This window comes from Lissotriton helveticus, chromosome 1_1 (genome assembly GCF_964261635.1).
Source record: "Lissotriton helveticus chromosome 1_1, aLisHel1.1, whole genome shotgun sequence".
Classification (NCBI taxonomy): Eukaryota; Metazoa; Chordata; class Amphibia; order Caudata; family Salamandridae; genus Lissotriton; species Lissotriton helveticus.
In genome coordinates, this window is record NC_136057.1 from 369,088,711 (window position 1) to 369,113,282 (window position 24,572).

Here is a 24,572-nt window from a genome sequence, read left to right on the forward strand (position 1 = left end):
CTCCCAGCCCAGGCAAACACCCAGGGCCAGCTACGACCAATCCACCCCTGGGCCCCCGTTTCACACAAGTAATCTTAGACAAAATCCTAAACTTACTACTTTTGGTATTCACAGAAGGCATTTAGTAGTAGTAAAGTTAGGATACCTAGCTTTACTACTACTAAACTGACACAAAATCCAGGTTTAAGTTCCAGCGTTGCCTCAACATCCTGTAGTTCTGGGCAAATTAGCCAATCTCACCAGTGCCGAAAAATACTTGTTTAATGCAACTGGAGCTCATCATGTAAAGCTCTCCAATACTTGCAGAGCTATATAAATTAACAAAAACAATGGTTAAGGGGCGGCAGGCACCAGGAAACAAAGAGCAGGGGGAGGGCCGGGGCCTGTTCATTTTAAAGGCAGAGGAATTTAACACCTCTGCGGCCTGCTAACTTTAAGCTCATACCCCTTCTATTGGCTCAGCACAGAGCAGAGTCAATAAAGGGAGGCTCAGTCTCAATTTATTTAGCCTGCCATGATTTGCAGATATTTGTGGAAAAAAATTCGATGGAGTTTTACAAAAGTGCAGATTTCGTGTTTTTTTTTGCTAATCATGATATTCTGAATCCTGAATTTTCAGTGAAAACAAATATCAGCCCTAAATCTCACCTCCCACCTGTGGGCTGTTGCAGAAACAACTCCAGCCAGCTGTCTGTCACCCCTGAGGCTGTAAGTAAAGAAATCGGCCCTGCACCCCACCTTGTTTTTTTGCAGTTATATATAGCACAAACTAGACCTGAAGGTACTGGAGCACTTATCATGAGCACCGGTTACATTACACACTCATTTTTTGTGTATGCACAAGGAGATTGTTATTTGCCCAGAATCACAGTAGGTTGCGCTAATGCCAAAACCTGAAGCGATGTGATGCACAATCTGAATCCCCATTGCCGTCATTTAAGTTTAGGTGTTAATTCCATAAAAAAGGGCCTAACTAATTTTCTCAGAAATTGTGATAGATCTAATCTATCACTTTAAGGCCAGATATACACCAAGTCCTCCAAACTAACCAAATTTGACTTCCAAATGTTAAAACATCTAACAATTACATTCTCTTTATATTGAATTGTACAAATGTGCTCTTTCTTTCTCTTTATATTCAAATAACTATTCCTGGGCTGAAAGCATGACATTGTAACTAGAAATCCTTTTAAAGGTTATTGAGGTAGCTTGGTAAGCTAAGCACACTATACAATCTAAATTTAATATACAAGCAACAGGGTCAAATCCTGCAGATACTGACTTGATCCTTCATCCATTCAAGGTTGAAAAATGACCACCATTTTATTGGGTAATTTTAGGAGCATTTCCGACCATATCAACAAAACGTAATACAGTAGCAGGCATGTAATGTATCAAAGACAAGTTACTTTGACTGTATCAGAACATTTAGTATAATCACACAGAATTGATCTGAATGAAGTGCTAGATGGCCAGAATCACATTCTGTAGATGTATACGTTTCAAATTGTTCATCTTGAACTAAAATCAACAGAATACTTCCCTAACGATCTTTCTGGCTCTTTACTACGTCTTCAATGGATTCAGTTTACAACACACTGAAGCAAGGTACCTAATGCTCTCAGATTTCACACTCTGGGGCTTACTACTCCTTTTAAATGTCATGCATCTGAGAAACGTACTCGCTTGCATGGTGAGTTGGTGCACGTGGCCTTGGCTGCAGTGCACAGAGACCCTACATTGCCGCCCACAGAGAAAATAAATAGAGGTAACACTGCTAAAGAATAGTTTTTAAGTGCAGGAGCTAACAGAAACGCTTACTCAGAAAAAGGCCCAAATGCCTCCCAGCTAAGTTTTTGAGACAACCCTTGAGTAAAGTTATCAAGAACATCTTAGGAAGATGCCACATATCTTGGATGGCTCCATAAGGACCTACAGGCAGCTACTATTGTAGTTCTTCACAAACCAGATAAACCTTCTGAGGATTGTGTGTCATTGGACAATATCGTTACAGACGGTACAATGCAACATCCTTTCTAAAGCACATGGCAATTGCTTAAATTGTGGCAGAATCCCTAACCCATCTGGTTCAATTTATTTATTTGGTCATTTGATATCGAGCACGACTCACTCATGAAGGAGTATCTTGGCGCTGCACTGAACGAGAAGAATCAATCAGAGTTCATGCAGTGCGTGTCAGCCACGCATAACCAGAGATCCCTGTATGGCTGTCTGGCATACCCTAGAGCCCTGAAAAAGTCGCAGAGGCCCTATCACTAGACGCCGAGAAAGCAATTGGCTCAGTAGCATGGCCTTTTATGTGAGTAATATAAAAAATCTGCGGATTTGGGCCGAAGTTGCTCTCATGGCATTTGCTACTATTTACAAAACCATTGGCAAAAGTTAAGGGTACTAGTAGTCTAGTACACTATCTAAACCCTTTAAACTTCAACCTCGAAGCTGAGGAACCGGGTTTGAGTCTCGGCAGGGACGCTCAACATCCTGTGATTGTGGACAAATCACTCAATCTCCACATGCCTAACAAAAGGAATGTGTACATCTGTGACGTAAGTGGTGCTCGTGTAAAGTGCTCTGATAGCTTCGGGTTGTGCTATATAAAACAAAACAAAACAAAAAGTAAATTGATCCTTTATCCACTCACAGACTGGGAGCCCCCTTTTATGTGCCAATTTAAGAATGCCAAAGAGGGTTTGAAATATCTGGGGATGTTTGTAACCACAGATAAAGATATGCTCCTAAAAAGAAACTCGAATAACAGCACATTGTGATTTAGAGAGGAAGTTGTGCACTGGAAGATGCTTCTATTACCTTCACTGGGCAGGGCGACACTTTATAGGATGGTAGCCCTCCCACGATGTTTACGTATCACGCAGAATACCCAGTTCCGGGTGCTAAAGACATGCTTCGCCAGACTGCATGGGCTGGTGCATACTCAGCAATGCAATGCTGGCAGGGCCAGGATCTCACTTTCTGCTCTGTATATGGGAGTGTATGACGGGGAAATTCTCCTGACAGGTGTAAGAAAACATTACTGGGCATCTCAGCTGGATGTAACAAAGGACTGGCTTTTGCACCCCAGCACGAGCCCTCCGTGTTGGCAGATTGAGATGCTATTGGAATTTGATGATAACCCAGAGCCAAATGCGTGGAGTAGTCGGCATGGGGAAAGGATACCCAGTAGTGTGCCAGGTGGCACTAGGGCACTTGTATAAGCTTGGAGAGTAGCAAATAAGAAGATGGGGTGGCATTACATACGGACTCTAGAAATGCCCGTAATGGATTTAGTGCTACTGCATGACTTGTGTAAGATAGCGTGCTTTTGGAAATGGGATGTACTAAGAATATATACGCTGGGAGATATGTAGGGCCCCGAAGACATTAAAACATATGCAGCCCTATTTGAAGAATTTGGACTGTTGAATTCACAATTCTTTGAATACTTAACAATTCAAATATGCGCTGCTGAAATTAGCAGTGTTTCTAGCGGGGATTCAGAGTGAATCCCTCTGGAATAAAGAGTTTTAGCATCACCACTTAAAGGAAATGCTATATCCGCGGTAGTCAAGATGATGCTACACAACTCTCTGGGCTCCCTGCAGGTGCTTAGGTCCAACTACTAAGCATAACTGCCAATGTGGCAGTGCTGAGTGTTTGAAGAGATAATCTTATTTCCAATAAAATAGGAATTTCTGTAACATTGCTCTACTCGTGGCTCAGTAAGATATTGCAGAAGTTTAGTGATGTTTACATATAGATTAGCATCATTTTTGAACCAGACAACTTGCTACTATGGCACTTATTTCATGACTTATGTCGAGGCGTTTCATAAGGTGCACTTATTGCTTTGTATGACATAGACCTTCTGTCTGAGGCGTAAGCCTGTAAGATTGGCATAACCTGCCTGAAAGCTTTGCATGTGTCTAACCAGAAGAATAGCTCTGCAGTCCAAGGTATGGCCCTATGAAATTTGTGCGACGTCAGATTTTCCAAACCAGGCCCTTTCAAAAAGAATCATAATGATATTATATGGCAGGTAATTTACCTGGAAGTGGCATGTGGGAAAACAAAAGGAGAAGGAAGGTACAATGATGGAAGGCGATTCCTACATTTTGAAATAGTATAAGAAGCAGAGTCAAAATGCATACCCAGATTATCTTGAATGGATATAACACTAATAGAAGTTAGACGATTTTGTGCCAAAAAAATCCGCCTTTCGCCCTGTTTTTGAAACAAGTGTCGGCAGCAAACAATGTATTCATAAAACGTGTGATGAATCGATGGCGGTACCAATATCACCTAAATTATCTGATGAACCAGATGTTTTCTGGATAAAGAAACCTCACCTACATTTTAGTTCCATGCTTCATCATAGGCAATCTTACCCCCACCCTGATAAGATAATTAGATAATACTATCAGGGTGTGGCAAAGGATCTGCTGCTACAAAGGGTCAGATTAGCTCTGCCTGCACATCTTATGTGTTTTTTAGCCACCAGAAGACAAAAAACATTGGCCACATTTCTTTCCAAATATTCTCAAGGGGAGAAACCATCATTCCCTCAATGTCTACTCAGTTGGGGAAGGAAAGGTGGTAAGAGTTCCGACTCGCTCACTCACTTTTACCTATGCACACATACTCAACATCGATAATTCACATTGAGGACAATGATGATAACACTCTAATATCGATAGTCGTTCTAGTAACTTTATTGATAAACCCATCAGAGACAATGAGGGTAATAGACGAGCATTAATGATCAGGTATTCTGCCTGATCTACGTGAAACATGCTACGTATAAGTCCAGCTGTCAGCGCAGACTTCCATAGAATCCCACGTACGACGTGCAAGCAAGCACGGACAGGTCCAGGAAACAAGAGAGGCTCTACGATATTTATACTCGCTCCCCCAACACACAATCAAGATGCGGGACGACCGAGGAAGAATAGGTATCAGAGGGTGAGATACCTTGAAAACGTAAGTGGGCACTCAGAAGGAGACAACCTGGGTTGGAATGCTGATCGCACAACTTTCAACTATTTACCCGCTAAGATTCTAAAGGGAAATCTTCTATAACAAAGTGTAACTACGGGGTCCGCCCCCTTGGCCCATCTCAGGTGGCAAATTGCTACAGTTGCAAAAGTTAGTATTCGCACTCTACTTTACTACTTCCTAAAATAATGACCATCAACACACATACGGTGTAAAAGCGCAGTCGGCCTTATTTCAATAACAACTGATGGGCTAACATATGTTATTATTATTATTATTATTATGCGTTCTTATATAGCGCTCGATTACCCGTAGGCATCTCGGCGCTTGCCTTGGGAACCCGTCCTGGCTTTTCCCTGTGAGATACCCGAACTGGGCAACCCCAATGTGAAAGCCAGGCATCCCGCCGCGGAGGGCCGTAGTGGAGATTAAGCAAGCTAATGCCCAGAGCTGCAGAGTGTGAACCCGTGACTCAAGTAGGCACCGAAACGAGAATTATCGAGTCCGTGGATATTTGGGCTCAAGACCCTGCCGCGTCGGGAATTGAACCCTGGTCCCGGGTCTGACCTCTGCTTCAGGGTCTGCCTCCTCTAACCAGTGAGCCACACTTCTCCACTTATGTCAGTTAACACGGTACAAGAGTCCATCTTTTTGTACGTTAGTCTAGAGAGACAGAGAGAACAAGGGTATGCATACATTGCTAGGTCTGAAAAAACGAGAATCAGATACTGAACTGGATATATCTCTAAAACTTTTTTTGTAAATAGTGTCTTGTGTTTACTTGTGGGTATGTCTTGTATGTCTCATATGTGTTGGGAACTATATGGGAATTTCTGATAGATAAAAGCTAAAAAAAAATTGGAAATTCCTTGCACAAAAAAATTATTTTGCCCCTTATAAATGATTGTCAGGGTCCTTTGGATAGTGATTTCAACTATACAAGTGACACTGAGTCGAGTAGCAAACCAGAACAATGTCCTCGCCTACATCGAGCACTATTTTTAACACTGCTCATGTATATTTAAGTGTAGGAATGCGATTAGACCTATGTATTTTGTCTCCACAGAACTGCGACATGGAGGTTTTCTAGTGGGTTGTTTTAGTGTGCATGCATGCATCTATTGCTCCTGAAGAAAGCCAGATGACTCTAATGGACACATCAGAACATGGTTGAAACATGTAGCCCAATCACAGGATATGAAGGATCAAACTATTATCCTTCACATATCGGCCACCCTTTTAACATTGACCAATACTCTCAATAATAAAATTGAGGTTCTAAAACGATTATTGAGCCAAATTTAAAATCACACCTCACTTGAGCACTTCTCACTCACATTTGTCACCCAAAAAAACAATCAGCTCCACAGTAATCAGGTGTCGGAGCACACCCTGGAAACATTTGGTGAACAGGGTAGAAACCCAATGATGAAGCAGGTCATCTACTAGGTAGGTGAGTGAAGGTTATTTTTCGAAACCTGAGGGTTTTCTAGGCAGTACATACTCTAGGTACATCCTTCTAAATTCTAGTTATAGGTGAGTGCATTTTGACTAATCCATTCTTTTAGTTTAGATATTATTACCTGGGAAGAGGAACGGGTTCGTATCCTGACTTCTCATTTCTCACATTTTGTTGAGTGCCAACATAATTCAGTCTCATCTGTTTAAAAGATCCTTATGATCTCTCTGGATGCAAATGGAGACCAGCTGTTTATGTGTAGAATCTCAGATCTGGTGAAGGTAAATGTGAACGCCCTGGCCTGCTGGCAAAAATATACCCCCAATGTGCTCTATGCAGAGGAAACAGATACGCCCCTGTCCATTAAATATCCCATAACAGTTCTCTCGGTATAACTACAACAGGCAAATCGTCTAATGCGGTCATGCAGGGTGGGAGGACACCTTTACAAGAGCCAATGCCCTGGTGCAATAAGTCACATTGGACTAGCGATGTGCAAGTAATGTAAATAATACTTATAGCGCTGTAGAGCACAACAAGATATAAATAGAGTAGAACTGGTCGTATACTTCTTGTAAGGTGCCCGCTGGGAGTTGAGATACTTCCAGAAGTGTTGGATTCTGAATGCCTTCAAGCATTGACAGCTTGAGGGCTCTGTCCCCAAGTCTTCTGCCACAGCGGAACTCCTTGCACTGCTCATCAGCATCCCTCATGCGAGTGAAAGAGTGCTTCTTAGGAATCTGGCAAGGACAGAATATTGGAAGCCATACTACTGCCCCCACCCAGCAAACAGCAGTGGCAGCCAAAGTGCTCTCCCCACCAGGAAACAGCAGTGGAAGCAATGTTACTGTCCTCCACCCTCAAGAGGGTAGTGGAAGTCATTATGTTCAGTAGAGAGTTGTGTAACCCACCAGCAGGTTCCTTATCGAGTGCACCCTTACCTTAGTGCAAGTTTGGCAGTTGAGGGGGATGGGCAGACGGGTCTCCCCGCTGGCCATCACCTGCCTTCCGGGCACGACCTTCGTTGTTTGTCTTCCCTCAACGGCTCTGGGACGTCCTGTGGCACCGTCCAAGATTTCTACTGGGACGTACTACGTGATTGTAGCGCCACCGATAGATCAACAATGAGAATTCCAACTATGCTGTCGCACTAGACCCTGGAGCCAGTTCTCCAAGGGATTGCGACCCCATGACCACGATCTTGTCTTCCACGATGAATCACAAGGGAACGAGCCGTCCGGTCGCCGTGGCTGCCTCTCCTCTTCGAGGTGGCTGCCGGGGCCCCGATATTGTTTTACCCCGTCCCTACAGCAGGTTGGGTCGCGATTCTACTACCGGACTTCTCTTGATGACCCGAGAGACAGTGGTTCGAGTGACATCGTTTTCCAGCAGCCTTCCTTCCTATCGATCCTGCGCCTGCCTACCCTAACCAGTCCTGCTTCTTGAGGTTAGTTTTTCTTGACGGTCTTTCTTTGGCTTGCATTATATGTTGATTTGGGGGTCCGCCATTTTGTGCCGAGGCTATTGGTGACTGTAACTCTGGGCCCACCATCTTGATTGCCTCAACCGACTCCTGGATCACTGCTTCCCACCAGTCCACGCCTTTGGTCGCCTACCTGTCCATTTCCCCTGGATGGCCCCCTCTGGAGGCGCTTTCCCTCCCAGACATTAATGGCCACTAATGTGGCGCCCTTTTTTCACCCTCTTCTTGTGGTCCTCCCACATTGCAGAGATTACCTAACGCGGTGATTGAATTTGGTACTGGACTTAGTGACTATGTGACCCCAGCTGGGTTATGGGCCCGCCTACTCCAACTTTTTGGGCCCTCACGAGGTACTTTTCTCCAACTGCCGGTCGGCAAGAACTGAACTGCTTCCCAGCCCCGTTTTCACTCCCCTCCCCCATTCCCTCAATTCCTCTATTGGGGACTTGTTCTTCTGTGTTTGACTATGCAACTGTAACTAATGTAACCATGCAAACCCGTTATTCTTGTTATTCCTGACTGCTGAGACCTGAGCAAATGGCTGATGCCTGGTGGAGCTGCTAGACAGCTATAGACGAGATCGGCCCTGGTTCACCCTCTCGGTAGTCACCTACCCAGCTGGACATTGGGCACAGTTCTCCCCGTCTCCCCGCTGTGTCTCGTTTCTCCCCCTCCCTCTGACGATTTACCGTAACTTTGTTTTTTTGCCTGTGTTTTACTATGCTCTGGTAACGGTTGTAATTTTTAACTTGTACCTCAACGATCCTCATGTAAAGCGTCTGATAACTACGGGTCTAGCCAGGCTATATAAAACTCTTCAAAGAAAGGTTCTCCAAGGTCGGTCCTGAAGTGCTGGATCCATGCCAGATTTTAGGATGACTATATTTTTCTAAATGGGGATATGCTAAAGATCTGGCACGGATCCGGCCCTCCAGGACTGACTTTGGAGAACCCAGCCTTAGCGTACAGCTGTAATTTCGAATGTGCACCTGCCTGAGCACACAACTGTAGTTCCCAATGCACATCTGCATGGATGCCCAGCTACACTTTCTGCTCTACCTCAGCCTGAGTGTGAAGATACAACACCTAGGGTGCCCCTGACTCTGTGGATAGCTATAAATCTCAGAGTACTCCAGCCTGAGTGCAAAGAGGCTACTTCAAGTGCTGTTACCTCTACCCACTCTATTCATGTCATAGGTATTTGTCACTAGTGTTGCCTTGGAGAGCTTCTCCCTTACTGAATGGATTGCGACCTGGAGCAGGCGTGACTGGTGTGAGGGTTTCTGATATGGAAATAATCAGGTATTGTGTGTGCAGGCCAGAGATGAGCTCAAATGATGCCACTCTTACCTTGGTGAATGATGAATATCTGGGAGAACCTCTGACTGATTGTAAAAAGGCATTTCCATACCCTTCCACTGTGCACTAAACTCACCCCACATGGTGTCGTTTCTTGAGTGTACAACTATACCTCACACCATGCTCCTCCGTATGGCATCAACTATTTATAGATATTGTCTCCTCTCCCAGATAAAGCTGCCAGTTTTTGCTCAGGCATGCCCCGTCTGAATGTGAAACTACAATACACAACATGCCTCTGCCCAAGCAGGGGCAGTCCATACCCGTGGGCTGGGCTACATTGCTTAGTTCATTTGCAAATGTCCTGCATATTTTTGAGAATTCGGAAATTAGCCACACATTTTCTTTAACTCCCTGAATATACGCGTTGTGAGAAAGCAACCAGCAATCCACACAAATGATGGAGAATGGTTGGCCAAGGAGGCGGTCCGCAGAGGCAGCTATGTATTGTATTGAACTGTAACTGCATTTATAGCACTTACTACCCCCGACAAGGTGCTGAAGCGTGTTATGGTCCGTAGCACGCTCCTCCGGAACCTGAAGTTCATGGCTATTTTAGTGGTTTTTGGTTAGTAAGTTTACTCGTGTTCTCTCAGAAGAGACTGTTACATGCTGTACTCAGTTTGTTTCAGCTAAAATCAGTGGGAGTTAGATGTCATAGGTAAAGTGGATGGGGGATATGTTAAGATAGTGTAAAGGAAATTCCTAATAGGCAGTTAAATGTCAATACCAACAGGGGATTCAGGTGGATGTTCGTTTGTGAGAATGATTCATGGGGTGAGCTGATAGGGTAGTGGAATCTTAGAAGAATAATAGCAGGCAAGTGAGAAGGAAGAGGTTATGGGTTATGGGTCTAGATGGGGCAATTCACACAAGCACATGTACAAGAGTAAGCTGGAGGCTATGCAGCCTTGTGTATGATTTGAATAAGAGACATGCAATTTGGAATAAGAGTTGAATAAGGGGAGCTGGGCATGCAGAGAATTGTAAATATCCATTCTGTAGTAGATGGTGCCTCAAGGAAGCCTTCTCATAACCATTCTTCTACATTGTAGATGGTTCTCAGTGGCTCTAGTTTTTTCCTGAGAGGGACTTTCATAACTTGCCAGCCTGTACAGAGAAAGTAGTGCCACGGACTGTCTTCTTTTGGTAAGGTTGATGACGAATCGTGGTTTTCGTCTGGAACATACATTCCTTACTTAGGAGTATTACTTGATTCTCGTCTAAAGGTATTCAGGAACTTTATCGTGTATTGCATTGAGAGTAGGGGGGCGAATGGTGACCACTGGAAAGCCTTCAAGTCAGGAGAGTTATGTGTGTGTGGGGGGGCGGAGGGGTGTGAATCTCTCTCTCTATAGATGTGAATGTAATCTTGCAGCTATGTACAGAATTTTCTAGCATCATCTCATGGCTGAAAGAGTAATCCTCTGATACAGACTGTTTCCCTAATAAACTTTTGAGAGGATGAGTGATGCTGTTGCTTGAACCTTGTATATAAATCCAGGATGGGGTAATATAGGAGTGTCTTCATTGTGAAGAAGGTTGACTCGGTTAGTTTGTCTAAGAGGGAGATCATTGAGAGTGCAGAGTCCATGACATCGCCAATATTTTGTAACTTCTATATCATCAGGCCAGAGTGTTAATGAATCATATGCTTTCCACTCTCCGCAAGCATTTCAGATTGTTATGTCTCGTCTGAGAAAGTTCCATATCAGACTGCCTCAAAGGGTAAACCAACGGATGAGTGTGGAGTTTTGTTTGTTTTTGGGATGTTCCAATTTGAATATTATTTGGGTGTCTGCACAATTGTAACAGGTAAGGTCAAAACAGTTGAATAGCTCTGGTAATAGTTTTACGTATATGTTAAAGAGGGAGCAGAAGGAAAGATGACGGAGTGTGCATATACCCTGGCAGCAGGACACAAATGATGCCAAGACATGTGTGTCTGGGGAAATGTGTGGAGACGGAGGACTAAATAGGAACCACATTACAGCAAACAAAAACAGATATGTGGGGGGCAGGGGCAGAGGCCTTACATATGCCAATTAACATGCTTTCCAAACATCTTGGAATACTGCAAAATAAACATTGTTAGTGCAGGTTGATGTACTGTTCTCAATATTCTGCCATTTGTCCATGGCACATTAATCAGATTGTTTGCAGATTTTATTTTATTTTTCCACAGGTTTGAACTGCATCTGAAAACAGATATAAATAAGAATCCTATTCCTCGAAGAGTGTCAGTGGGTGCCACTTTCTCAGAGAACAGATACGAGTACCTGCGGGCACAGATACAACTCTTAGCAAGCCCCAGGCTGTGTGGTGAGATACACATCTTCTTTGCCTGCTTTAGTGAAGTTGATACACCAAGACTGTTGCATGTGCTCGCCTCTGCTTTTGAGCACAGCAATGTGGAAGGATAAGTGCACAGAATTGCCCCAGTGTGCTCCTTCTGTGCACAGAGAACACTCCTAACCATGGGCACAGATAATCTCCCAGTGTGGCCCGGCTGCACTACACAGACAGAACGTGAAGCGTGCTCTATGGGCACACACTACCATTTTATCATACAAATCGTATACAATAGCCACAGCACTCCTTGTTATACCCTTTCATCCATTTTATCCTCCTTTCGTTTTCTTTTTGTGTGCTAACACAGGTATCGCCCTCTAACTTACCAATGGGTAGTTTGGGACTTAAAACACTTATTATTCACTTCTCCCTCTTTTGCTGTTTTTTGGTCACAAGTTTGGTGCCAGATTAATTTTATTTTTAATTCCAATGTACCTTAGTCTATTCTTAATGGATTTTTAGGACGTGTATCTGATGTATGAGTAAATGCTTCATTTAATGTAAGAATATCTGACGTATTATTAGCAATTGCTTTTCAGAAAATCACTCAAAATTTGAATGGTTATACACAGTTATCAGTCAAAGCGTGATAGTATGCAGTCTGTCACTACCGCTGCTTAGATACTGCGCAACCTCTACTCCTTGTTTTGAAACAAAAGGATTTATTGACACCTGTTACACAGTTCCTGGATAACTCTGAAAAAGTGTCTTTTGCTCCGTCACCCAACTTTCAAGAAGTCCTACAACCTCCTTGACTTCTCACTTCTGTCACATTACTTTACTGCTACGTATCCTGTTACTCATTTTATGATTTATATTGTGCTTTTGATCAGACAGTATTTTACATGAACTGTGTGTTTATCTCCACCTTCCCTTTCCCTCCTCATTATTAACTTGGATGTGTTTTGTTTTTCCCCCACTGTATTATTATTTTTCACTCAATAAACTTACTAAACTTAAAATGGGCATTTTGGCTTCTAGGTTAACTGCACATCCCCCTTTCAGGAGCATTGTCCTCCACAGTTGCACTATTTTGCCTTGCGTTGTGTTACTGCAATACTTCAACTATATTTCAATAATCATTTTTTATTTATGCCCGTGCAACAGTCATCAATGATTAAATAATACACTGAAATTATGGATCTGAATATATTTCATCTGATTTTGTTTGTTTCATTTAATTTCAACTTTGTTATTCGAATTATTAACACCCCAGACCCAAGGGCCTTTGGGGTGTTCTGCCCTTCAAGAGGGGGTGGGGGAGTGAGGTAATTCATCAAATATTTCACCTGAAAACCAAAAAAACATAAAAGGTCTTAACAAAAGAACTACTTGACAATTGTTAACAGCACATGTTTTGATCTGGTTGTTTTCGAACAGTACATCTTATTTTACCCCATCCCCCTTACACTTCTCACAATCTCTCTTGGTAAGTACATACTTACTTACAAGTTTGTCTGTGATGACCTTTCCAAACGTTGAAACGAAGTGAAAAAAAATTCAGATGAAATAAATTCGGATCAAAATTTCTGTGTAGATTTTGAGTACTATTTAATCTTTCATTACGGTTAAACAAGCATAGAAAAATTATTGAAATGAAGTTGAGTATTGTGCTAACACAACACAAAGCAGAGCAGTGCAACTAGGGAGGACAGACTGCCCCTGAAAGGGGACTCTGCTTATATTATACACATCTTAGTATTTGCCACAGTCTGTGGGCGGATTTCCTCCGGGGCAGATGCTGAAATGGTGTACTACATACATTTTAAAGATGTCCTTGTGCGTTCCCATGCACCTCACAACTGCCCCCCCTGCCTGTCGACACAGACACACGTCTTCTAATGTGCCCTTGGATGTTGGGTGCAACAGGTCTTCAGTAGACGTGTCCACGGTGCCCCTGCCCGGGTGTGGAACATGACAGAAACATCTGTAAAAGAAGCTGCACCGTCTGCTTTCTCAGGTGCCCAAAGCGGGGCAAAAATGAACTTGTGCTTCAAGTCCTGCCCAGGCACGAGGTATTCATAGCTCCCAGTAAACAGAATCCAGGCACGAGAGTATTCATAGCGACCAATAAACAGGATATGGGACATTCCTCGCTAGGATATACTTGTGGCAGGGAAAAAGCTCCATCCAGCCGGGCGGCAGGCCACAGTCACGGTCCCATGGCTGTGTTTGTTTGCAGCAGGCCGGGCCCCATCCAACGTCCTGCTGCTTTCCCTACCTGCGGCCTGGGATGGGCCACGCGGACTGGAAAATGTGCTTAAAATTAGCCCGAGGCAAACAACCCCTGATAACCCAGAAACCATGTGCAGGGGCCCGCTGCACCCCCTAGACAGTCTGGGATACACACACCCCCATGCGCTTAGCTCAGCCCAGGCCCTGCATGTCCGCGAGGCTGCAGCGTCGAAGGGGGGTGCGGGCATCGGCACGAGATGCTGGTGCTGTTAAGGTGGTTTTTGATTAAAAAGGAGGATGTTCTGTTTGCACGTCTTGAAAATGTACCGGATGACTCCGTGTGTCAAGGACGGCGTGCTCCACTCTCTGCATTTAGTTTAGCTGCATGATGCTTTCTGGGAGCTGTAGCCTGGGTTCAAGCCCATGAAAAGGGTAATGTGTGAAAGAAAAACCCAGGACGGGGCAATTGAGTCCCTGGTGACCTGGAGTCTTCTAGTAACATGAACTCTTGGGCACAAGAGCGTTCCAATATCAGTTTAAGTGCTCTGGCAAGGAAGAATTTAGCAATAGCGTCAAGTTGTATGGTCTGGGAAGAAAGGACTTGCCAATGGAGTGACTTTGTGGGGTCTACAAATGGAAGACAATCCATTGGTATCCGTTTGCAGGGCTCTGGCAACGGAGGACGTTCCATTGGTGTCCGTTTATGGGGGTCTGGGATTAAAGGACGTTCAATTGGTGTCTGTTTGTGGGGGTCTGGGATTAAAGGACGTTCAATTGGTGTCTGTTTGTGGGGGTCTGGATTGAAGGACGTTCCATTGGTGTCCGTTTGTGGGGGTCTGGGATTTATTTAAAGACATTCAACTGGTGTCAGTTTGTGGGGGTCTGTGATTGATTGAAAGGCATTTCTTTGCTGTGTTTGCTGAAAATGGAAGGAAGAGTTCCAATTTATCTGCACAGCCCATGTTTTTGTCACTTACGTTCCCTGTGGAATTCATGTGTCAACTCTTCTACAATAGAAGACTATATCAAGATAGAATCTGTCCTGGCTTTTGTCAGTTGCCCACTAGATGACACTCTTCTCTCACGCTCAGTTGGAATGACTCAGGTTGACTCAGAGGTCTAGGAATGTTCTAGAATGGATGGTTGGCATGGTTTTTATCATCTAACAAATCAGAATCTGGTTTTGTAAGATTTTTACATTTTCATTTTAATTAACAATTTATAATAATGTTCATGTATATTTCACAGGCTACAAAGTGCAGTATGTTTTGGTGCTTAACATTACATGTTAGTAGTACCTACATTCTATCTTGGGAGGTTGAAATTCTGAACCGACTCAACTAAAATCCAAATATGAGCCCTGCATTCATACACACACACACACTATATATATATATATATATCATAGGAGTGTGCCCACTAGAGGGCGAAACTTGATATAATCACCAAGGCAAACCAGACCCACATATATCGGTATTAATGATGCGGATAGGGTGAGGCACTAATACACGTGCATGTGAATGTAAATGTAAATATGTAAAAAATGTGTGTTCTGAATTCCAAATTGGGTTGTATAATGAATGAAACTACGACACCCATAACTCTGAGCGAGAATGACAGGAAGTCATGTAGAAACCATGTGACCTTGCATAAACCACTCCTTTAAGTAGTTAGTGGAGAGAGTGAATATTGACCGTGATGAAGCTGTCGGTTGGCGGCGAAACGCGTTGGTAATTTACACGGAGAATTATGGAGAAATAAAGAATTTGAAAGCCAGATCCTGACGAGTGCGTGTTCATTTTCCTGCAAAGGAGGTTTGGATAATTGAATTCGGCGGGGCTCTGCCGCAGAACACGCACCGATTAGAGAAGCGCCAGGGGTCAACCATTTCGAGCCAAGTTGTCGTGATATATATATATATATAACAAAAAAGAAGCAGAGAACCCTGGATAGTTCTCAAGTTTAGGTGGAAAGCAGCTCCACTACAGAGTACTCTCAACACCAGCGACACTAAATTTGCTCACCTCAAATGTCTGTTTTTCTATCAAAGTCTTTTAGCATAGGATTAGCACAGTGCTATCCATGCTGAGCTGTAAAATGTCCAAAGGCTTTTACCACTCCAGGCACAGTATTACAGCTTTGGAGATATATATATATATATTCACTGAAAAAACCATAGGTTTCACACCAGTTATAGTTAGGTGAAAATTTTACTCGCATAAAACCATTGAAATTCCCATGTTATAGTTAGTTGGACTCACTATAACTTGCGCGTGCAATGCACTGCTGATAAAGTCACATATTACATCACTCATGACATGGTCAGTGACATCACTCATGACATCACTGATGACATCTCAAATGACATCACTGATGACAACATCCTTGTGACAAAGTGGCAGACCTCCTATCAGCATAAAATAACCTTTGACACACATTCAAAAATAGAAACTAACATTTTCTTAAAAAAGGAGAAACCAATACCAATTACAAAAACTTATTAGGTAATTCCAACATCTACATACACATCCACTCATTCACCAACAGTTCTATATAGTCACTCATGCATGTACTTACTCATCATATGTACTCATACACCTATACATCCTGTTACACACTAATACTCATCCATATAGTTACTCTCACACAAATTCACACATGCAAATAAACTATCAAAAAAACATTTACTTGATTATACTGCTATATACACACCACTACACATACTTCTACAGAAACGGAAACATATTTACTCTCTTAAACAATCAATTATAAAAACACATACTCACTAACCCACCCATACACACAATCATCCACCCATACAGTCTTGCACACATGCTGTCTTCAAAATACATACAAATAGTGAGTCACTCATTCATGCATCTGTGCTCTAAGTAATATCCCCCACCGAACCATACAGACACTGATACTGATACTCAAAAAAACAACTAATAACACATATACACACTCATGTAGCTACTCACCAACCCATGCAGCCACTTATACACAAAGTGAGACACAGATACAGATATTTAAATATTTAAACATTATTCGCTAATATATGTATTCACTAAGATACATTTAATAAGTCAGTTAACCAATCAATTTTACACAAAAAACATCCATTTAGACATTTATTTACCCATTTATTCTTCCATCAACCTTTAGATATACATATGTAAAAAATATTTATTTTTCAGAAAGATACACATTCACTGGATGATGTCATCAGTGATGTCATTTGAGATGTCATCAGTGATGTCATGAGTGATGTCACTGACCATGTCATGAGTGATGTAATATGTGACGTCATCAGCAGTGCATTGCACGCGCAAGTTATAGTGAGTCCAACTAACTATAACGTGGGAATTTCAATGGTTTTATGCGAGTAAAATTTCCACCTAACTATAACTGGTGTGAAACCTATGGTTTTTTCAGTGAATTTAATAGGTTTTTTAAATGCTAATTCCTAACTATAACTGGTGTGAAACCTATGGTTTTTTCAGTGAATATATATATATATATATATATATATATATATATATAAAATTTCTATGGCAAAATGAAACCCCTCATTTTGTTCCTTTTCAAATTAAATGTATTAAGTGTTACCACTTTATTCCAATCAAGATGACTTCAGGTGTGCCATACTTTTGTCATAAGTAAGACTGTTAGCGTTCTAGTTGTTCTTTAGAACACTCTTGGACATTCTGTCATTGGGCTATAGTTGGGCTACATCTGGCTGATATTTGGCCTACATTTGGGCTCTTTTGTCTCTGGTGGCCATCTTGGGAGACTGCATATCAGAATTTTTTTAATGAAATATAAGAGGATTTGAGAAGTCACTCAAAATGTGCCCTAATTTTTCTTTCTTCAGCACTAATCATAATTTCTATGGCAAAATGAACCCCCTCATTTTGTTTCTTTGCAAATTAAATGTTTTAAGTGTTAACACTTTATTCCAATCAAGATGACTTCAGGTGTGCCATACTTTTGTCATAAGTAAGACTGTTAGCGCTCTAGTTGTTCTTTAGAACACTCTGGGACATTCTGTCATTGGGCTATAGTTGGGCTACATCTGGCTGATATTTGGGGTACATTTGTTTTTTTTGTCTCTGGTGGCCATCTTTGGGCTACATTGGGCTACATTGGGCTACATTTGGGCTCTAACATATATATAGCCCAATGTAGCCCAAAATATATTTTTTCAAAGTTAATTTTCGTAAAAACCACTGGAGCATATATCTTGAGACATAGCAAAGGCACATCGGGGGACCAGTCCCTACAATTTTGCAAAGTTTGGTGGAAATCCATTCAGCCGTTCGGGCTAAAAGTGAGTCCAACCGCCCTATGGAAATTAACATGGGGAAAACACGTTTTGGGACCCCCCTTTTATCTCGGCCCCCGCTTGACAGATCCCCCCGAAACTTTCAGGGAAGGAGCGGAGCGCAGCGAGGCAAAGTTAAGGAAAATTACAGGCAGATCCCTCATTCGGCACCAAAGTTATTCCCAATAGAATGTTGCGTATTTCCTTTGGAAAACGATCCTAACTATAACTACCTACTGGCGACCGCCAGTAGGTAATATATATATATGAAGCAATGGCACAAACTCCTCTTCAGGTTGGCAAAGTAGATTTATTTTTCACAATAAATAGTCGCAACACGTTTCGGCTGTCCTTGCAGCCTTGATCACATAGCGGAATGCAAGTTTGCCATTGTTTTTAATACCACCCATAGTGTCACATGATCCCCCATGAACATAAAAGACATACTAAAAAAGTGCAGAGTGCTAATATGTAAACTGGGGCTATTTTAAACCACTTTTAAAGCAATAATGGTTGTAATTTGCACCAGCCGGTACTACATTAAAACATGCTAAAAAACTATATTTAAAATGAATATTTAAAACGAAGAGGCAAAGGAAAAAAAAATGATGAACATAAACCCAAAATAATCCCAGATAATCTGCCTATAGTAAACTTTGCATGTTGTACTCACAGCATAAATGCTCATTATCAATCACTGTAAACCAATTAATTGCCCCTGTATTGCATTCACTTTTGATACTCATAGCATAAATGCCATTTATCGATAGCAGTCGTTCCTATTTCTAATCAATTCATCATGTTTTTTATCTTCATGTGTATAAATAATGCAGGATGAAAATCTTTGCACAGTCACAAAACAACTACCAACATTAAAATAGGATTACCTAGTAGCAACACATAATATTGTAATATATTGCAATGGCGAGGTGTAGATATAATCGAGAACATAACATGCCTCACAGAATCCTGAATAAATGTGGCAAGTCACATATACCTAATAATAGCATTAAATACCGCAAATTCATATGTCAGGCCACAGCTAACTATATGCCTTTCCTGATCTTATAGCTACCTCTACCCTGAACAGTATCAACTATTTGTGGTAATGTTGTTGCGATAAAGCATCTAAACATAACAGGGTCATTGTTTTGATTGATAAACTATAGGCAGACATATTCTCTTGAATATAACTTGGACCATTTGCCCCCATTTCTCATATAAGGCCCTATGGATTGTGCAAACTTGGCAATATAAAGTGCAATGTGCTTAACTTATTAAAGTGCAATTAGTGTTAAAACCAAATACCCATATTTAGTCTTAAAATCACTTCTATAAAACACTTCTAATTAAACAGTATGTTTTGGTTTTTTTTATATAAAAAAGTTTTATTTAAAACCAATATAAGTGATCATCGGATGATATATGTATTTAAAATACAAATCATGAGACTGAAGCTGATTAATTGTCAAATCTACACTTGACTAAAATAGAAAATCATAGCTAAGGGTCGAGATAGATAATAATCGTGTGGGAAATATAACCTTATTGATTATATAAATAATAGTGCAAGTCTTCAGTTGTGTTGAGGCCATTAGGGAACTTACTGTCAAACTCCATCATCATGTATGTTTCCAGTTTCCTCAATTTTAGTTCTCTATTGCCTCCACGAGGAAGTACAGGAATCGCTTCTACCACATAATATCTTAAACAGCTACGGTCATTCTTGTGCATTGCCTTAAAATGACGTGCTACTGGATAGTTATTATCATTGTTAACAATAGCAGGCAAATGCTGTAAGAATCGTGCATGTACCGGGAGTTTTGTTCTCCCTATGTAATTTAAATTGCAGGTGCATGTGAGGACGTATACAGCAAAATCTGTACGACAGGTCAAATGGTCTCTTATTTCTCTTGGCTGTGTACTAAATGGGACAGTATAATGAGTGGTATTGCTGCCAAATTTACATGCCCTACACGTAGAACATTTGAAAAAACCACACTTGGGTTTTAACCAAGTTGTAGTCATAGTTAATTCTGGGCTGTTTTTGACCAATTCCATTCTCATAGATTTAGCTTTCCTAAAATCCAGTGTTGGAGCTGCAGGTAAAATAGGTGCTAGTACCCCATCCATCAGCAAAATAGGCCAATTGTTCTTAATTATTGCTTGAACCTGTCTTTGTTGCTGACTGTAGGTAGTAATCAGCCTTGGGGCAATGGAATCATCTGTACTTATCTCAATTGTTTCTTTTGTTATAGCTCCTTTGTCTAACAGGGAATCTCTGGACCGAAGTACAGCATTTTGAGTAGCTTCCTTAAGTAATTTACCACTGTATCCTCCTAACTTGAATCTTTCTAAGGCGGCAATTGCACATTTTTCATATTCAGCTTCTGTGCTACAAATTCTTTTTAACCTCAGAAGCTCACCATAAGGAATACTTGTGATCAAATGTTGTGGATGGGAGCTAGTAGCATGCAGGGTGCAATTGCCTGCTGTTGGCTTCCTATGTAGTGTTGTATGTATTTCGTTGGCTGCTATATATATTGTGGTGTCTAGAAAATCAACACTGACCTTATCTATATGCGATGTAAATTTTAGATTGCTGTCATTGGTGTTGATTTCTGAAATAAATAATTCTGCACTTTTGATGTCCTCATCCCATATTATAAAGACATCATCAATATAGCGATACCAATTTACTACATGAGCATCCACCACCTGTTTGTATTGCCCCCTGAGAGCCTGCTCCTCCCACCAGCCCACGTGTGAACACGCATAGCTGGGGGAGAAGCAGGCTCCCATAGCAACTCCTCTGGACTGCTTGTACACTTGTCTGTTAAACATAAAAAAGTTATTAAAAAGGCACCACTTAATCAGTTCTAATAACATAATGTTATGATTATAACAGTTTAACGGCCTGGTATCTAAAAGATGTTTAACAGCTGCCAGTCCTCTTTGGTGCTCTATGCTCGTATAGAGCGATTCAATGTCTAACACAATCAGTAGATATTCTTCCTTCCAGGTTATTTGTTTTAATTTTTTCAAAAAATCTCCTGTGTCTTTAATGAATGTAGGAAGCTTGAGTACATGAGATTGGAGAAAGTGATCTCTATATAGCGACTACTGTTTTCACACATTCCTCCTATCGCCGAAATAATAGGTCTTCCGGGCACAGGTACAGTCTCCTTATGTTTCTTAGGGATTAGATACATGATGGGCATCACAGGGAATTCTTTATACAAAAAAATAGATTCCTGATTAGAAATTAATCCCTGCCGTTTGTAACTCATTAGTATTTTTTCAGTGTGTCTTTAGTCTTAGTATAATCTGTTAATGAAGATTTTGTATAACAGGTAGTGTCACTTAACTTGCGTAATGCTTCCTTCATGTAATCCTTACGAGGCCAAATCCCCAGGTTTCCACCTTTATCTGATTTATTGATGATGATTTCTTGGTTGTTTTTAAGTTTGGTGGTTAACTTCTCGTACTCTTTTTCTCAAAATTTCATTTTGATCTTTTTTTGCTTATTGTTTACCCTACGATACAGAACTTTGAGATCTTCAATTGTTCTTTCGTGGAAGATATTGATCGCGTCCTTTGGCATCATAGGGCAAAATGTTGATTTGTTCTTGAAGGGACTCATACCCGCACTTGGGTCTATGAGACCAGGGGGTCCATTAGGATGGTGGGCGGATTGCCCCCGCCAGGCCGGCGGTAGCCACCGCCAGCCTGGCGGGGGCAATCCGCCCGCCATCCTTCCCTATATTCCCCCCCCCGCCATATTAGAATGGCGGGGGGGACCACGGCGGAGCAAAACACCGCCCGCCACTTTTCTGCCCCGGTCGCATTGCAGCCGGGGCGGAAAATGATTAATATGGTGGCGGTGTCAAGCAGACACCGCCAGCCATATTATGATAGGCATTTTGGCAAGCCTTTCCGTGGCGGCAATGCCGCCACGGAAAGGCAGGCGGTCTTCACTTTGGGGGGCCCTTGTGGGCCCCCAGAGTGAAGGTGGGTAGGGGCATGCACACAGGAGGGGTACCTGTGATAACCCCCCACATTTGCATATACAAAGCGGCAGGCACCGCGCGGTGCCTGCCGCTTTGTTTACGGAAATGCTGCAAAGCAATTTTTGTATTGTGGCAGGCGGTGCAGTGGGCTCCGCCCGCCACAATACCGAAAATACAGGATGTGCCCGCCACTGTGGCGGGCACATCCTAATGCCCCCCACGGGACCCCCGCCCTTATGGCGGGCAGTCCCGTTTACCGATGGGATGGCGGGCGGGCAAACTTCGCCCGCCATCCTAATGGACCCCCAGGTGTGTTGACTCTTTCTTGTGTTGAAACTGCTGCCATGTTATCTAGAATGGTGGGATCGTTCATCCTTAGTTCATGCATAGTGGCTAGCATCCCCGCATCGTGAGGTGCTTTCAAATTCTCTGTTGTGCCATCTTTTTTTGAGGCATCATTCACGTTGTTGTGATGTTGTGAACTGTCTTTGATAGTGAAAAATGTCCTTAGTTTTACTTTTCTTATGTACGAAAAAATTTCCACTTTTGTTTTGCTGTAGCTGAAGTTACTCTCTGGGCAAAATGAAAGGCCAAGGACTAGAAGTTGATTTTCAGCTTTGCTCAAGGTAACTGAGGACAAATTGATGAGGATGTGTCTGTGTGTTTGTATATATAACTGTTTTATAGAACTTTTTATGTTTTAAGCATTCGCAATTTTATTTTCTCATTTACTTTCTCAGTAGTACTGTAGGCAGTGGAGATTGCCAGCAGGTAAAGGTGGCAGCCGAGCTCCTGTTCGGCTATTTGTTTCCTCTGCTGTTTTCCATTGTCAGTGCTTAATTTGTAAAAAAAAAAAAAATGTGACAGATCCAACAAGACCAGTATTCTTCAGACCCTCCATCTGTGACAATTCAGACTGTTTTGACCCCCAAAGCTATAACAATGGCTTGGGCACCAGGTATGGATCATTTTTTTATGTATATTGAATTAATAAATAACTGTTCTTGTGTTCATCTCTAATTTAGACAAACAGCGCTACAGGTTGGCAGACGGTCATAAGTGCTGGTGATAATTTAGAGCCGGTGCTGCGCACTGGAAACCACCGCCTCAAATTAAGCACTGCATTACACACTTCCGATACCGCAACAACTACCAGCACAGCCACCCCTTTTTTATGAAGGGCTATAAATTCAGAGTTACTTCACAACAACACAGCTGGCATGCGCTGCAGGATTGCTCTTAGCACCAGGACCCCCTGATCCTGGTCTGACTGAAAATCACCCTCACGTCTTTAACCCGGCCTTCCGGTCATTTATTCAAACCAAACAGCCCTTATTCAGAATGAATTACTGATCACTCACTTTGAATTGGAAGCCTACGGCATATTTATCAATCAATTTGAATGCTCGTAGGCAGACCGCCACTTACAGCACACATAACTTCTCAATATTCCACCACGATTGTTGGTACTAACATGCGCTCAAGATCATAAATCAAGACAATTCAGTTTAAAAACATCACACAATGGTTATACCTTAAGTTTCATAGTACAGCATTCAACGTCATCAAAACATCATGTTATGTCACACTAAGGGCCTAATTACGTTGTCGGTCAGAGGCTTTCGGACTGACATCGTAGGTTTAAAGTCCAACCGCCATATTACGATGATGGCAGTTGGAGCTTAAGCCGACCAGGGAATCCGATGCGGTATCGACGAACTCTAGGAGGCCGTCGGGCCAGTCGAAAGCCCTCATAATCCCTTAAGGACAGCGTTTCACCCGTCGGGATTATGGTGTTGGTTTACGACAGCCAATCCATGTCAACCTTTTGGACATGGATTGGCTGTCGGAAACTGAATTTGGGGGGCCCTAGTAGGGCTCCCTTTCCCCCGTCCCCCCGCATTTGACTCTGGGGGGCACATATGTTGGCCCCCTTAACATCCCTGTGCCATGTGGCAGGCACCTCACTGTGTCTGCCACACAGTGCAGAGCTGCTTAAATTTTTCAATGGGAGGGAGCCTGTGCTGCCGGCAGTTTCAGCCGGCCGCACAAGCTCCCATTGAAAAATGGAAGTTTGCGACTGCACCATGTGCAGTCACATCCCCATTGCGTGGTTGGAACCACTGACCTATGATCAGGCGGTTCCTTTCACAAAACGGTGTTGGTCGGAGGCAACTCTGACTGACATCATAATGACGGGCGTAGTCATAAATTATTATCTTTGCAGGTAAAATGATGCAGTCTTTAGGAGCTGGAGAATCCCAGTTGACAAGGGCGGGTACCTTTAAAGATGTTAGACTTAACCCGCTACCTTGCATGTCCTCTGTGCCCCACCGTAAAACGGCCTGGCCTGTGAATGCTCTATACCATGTACCCCTCATTAGCTGGCTTACCCTGCCG

General features: G+C 42.4%; 1 protein-coding gene and 1 long non-coding RNA gene across 5 annotated transcripts in view; one reads left to right on the forward strand and one right to left on the reverse strand.

The window, feature by feature from the left end:
• Nucleotides 1–24,572, forward strand: part of LOC144809094 (uncharacterized) — a 221,819-nt gene that overhangs the window by 159,940 nt on the left and 37,307 nt on the right. Inside the window, exon 2 of one of the 2 annotated variants that reach the window (XR_013606863.1) lies at nucleotides 11,497–11,633. This is a non-coding gene — a long non-coding RNA (uncharacterized LOC144809094). Of the gene's footprint in view, nucleotides 1–11,496; nucleotides 11,634–22,732; nucleotides 22,799–24,572 lie in introns of both variants that reach the window. The other variant, XR_013606862.1, reaches the window with a different exon arrangement.
• Nucleotides 1–24,572, reverse strand: part of WNT5B (Wnt family member 5B) — a 442,741-nt gene that overhangs the window by 104,044 nt on the left and 314,125 nt on the right. The window lies entirely within an intron of this gene.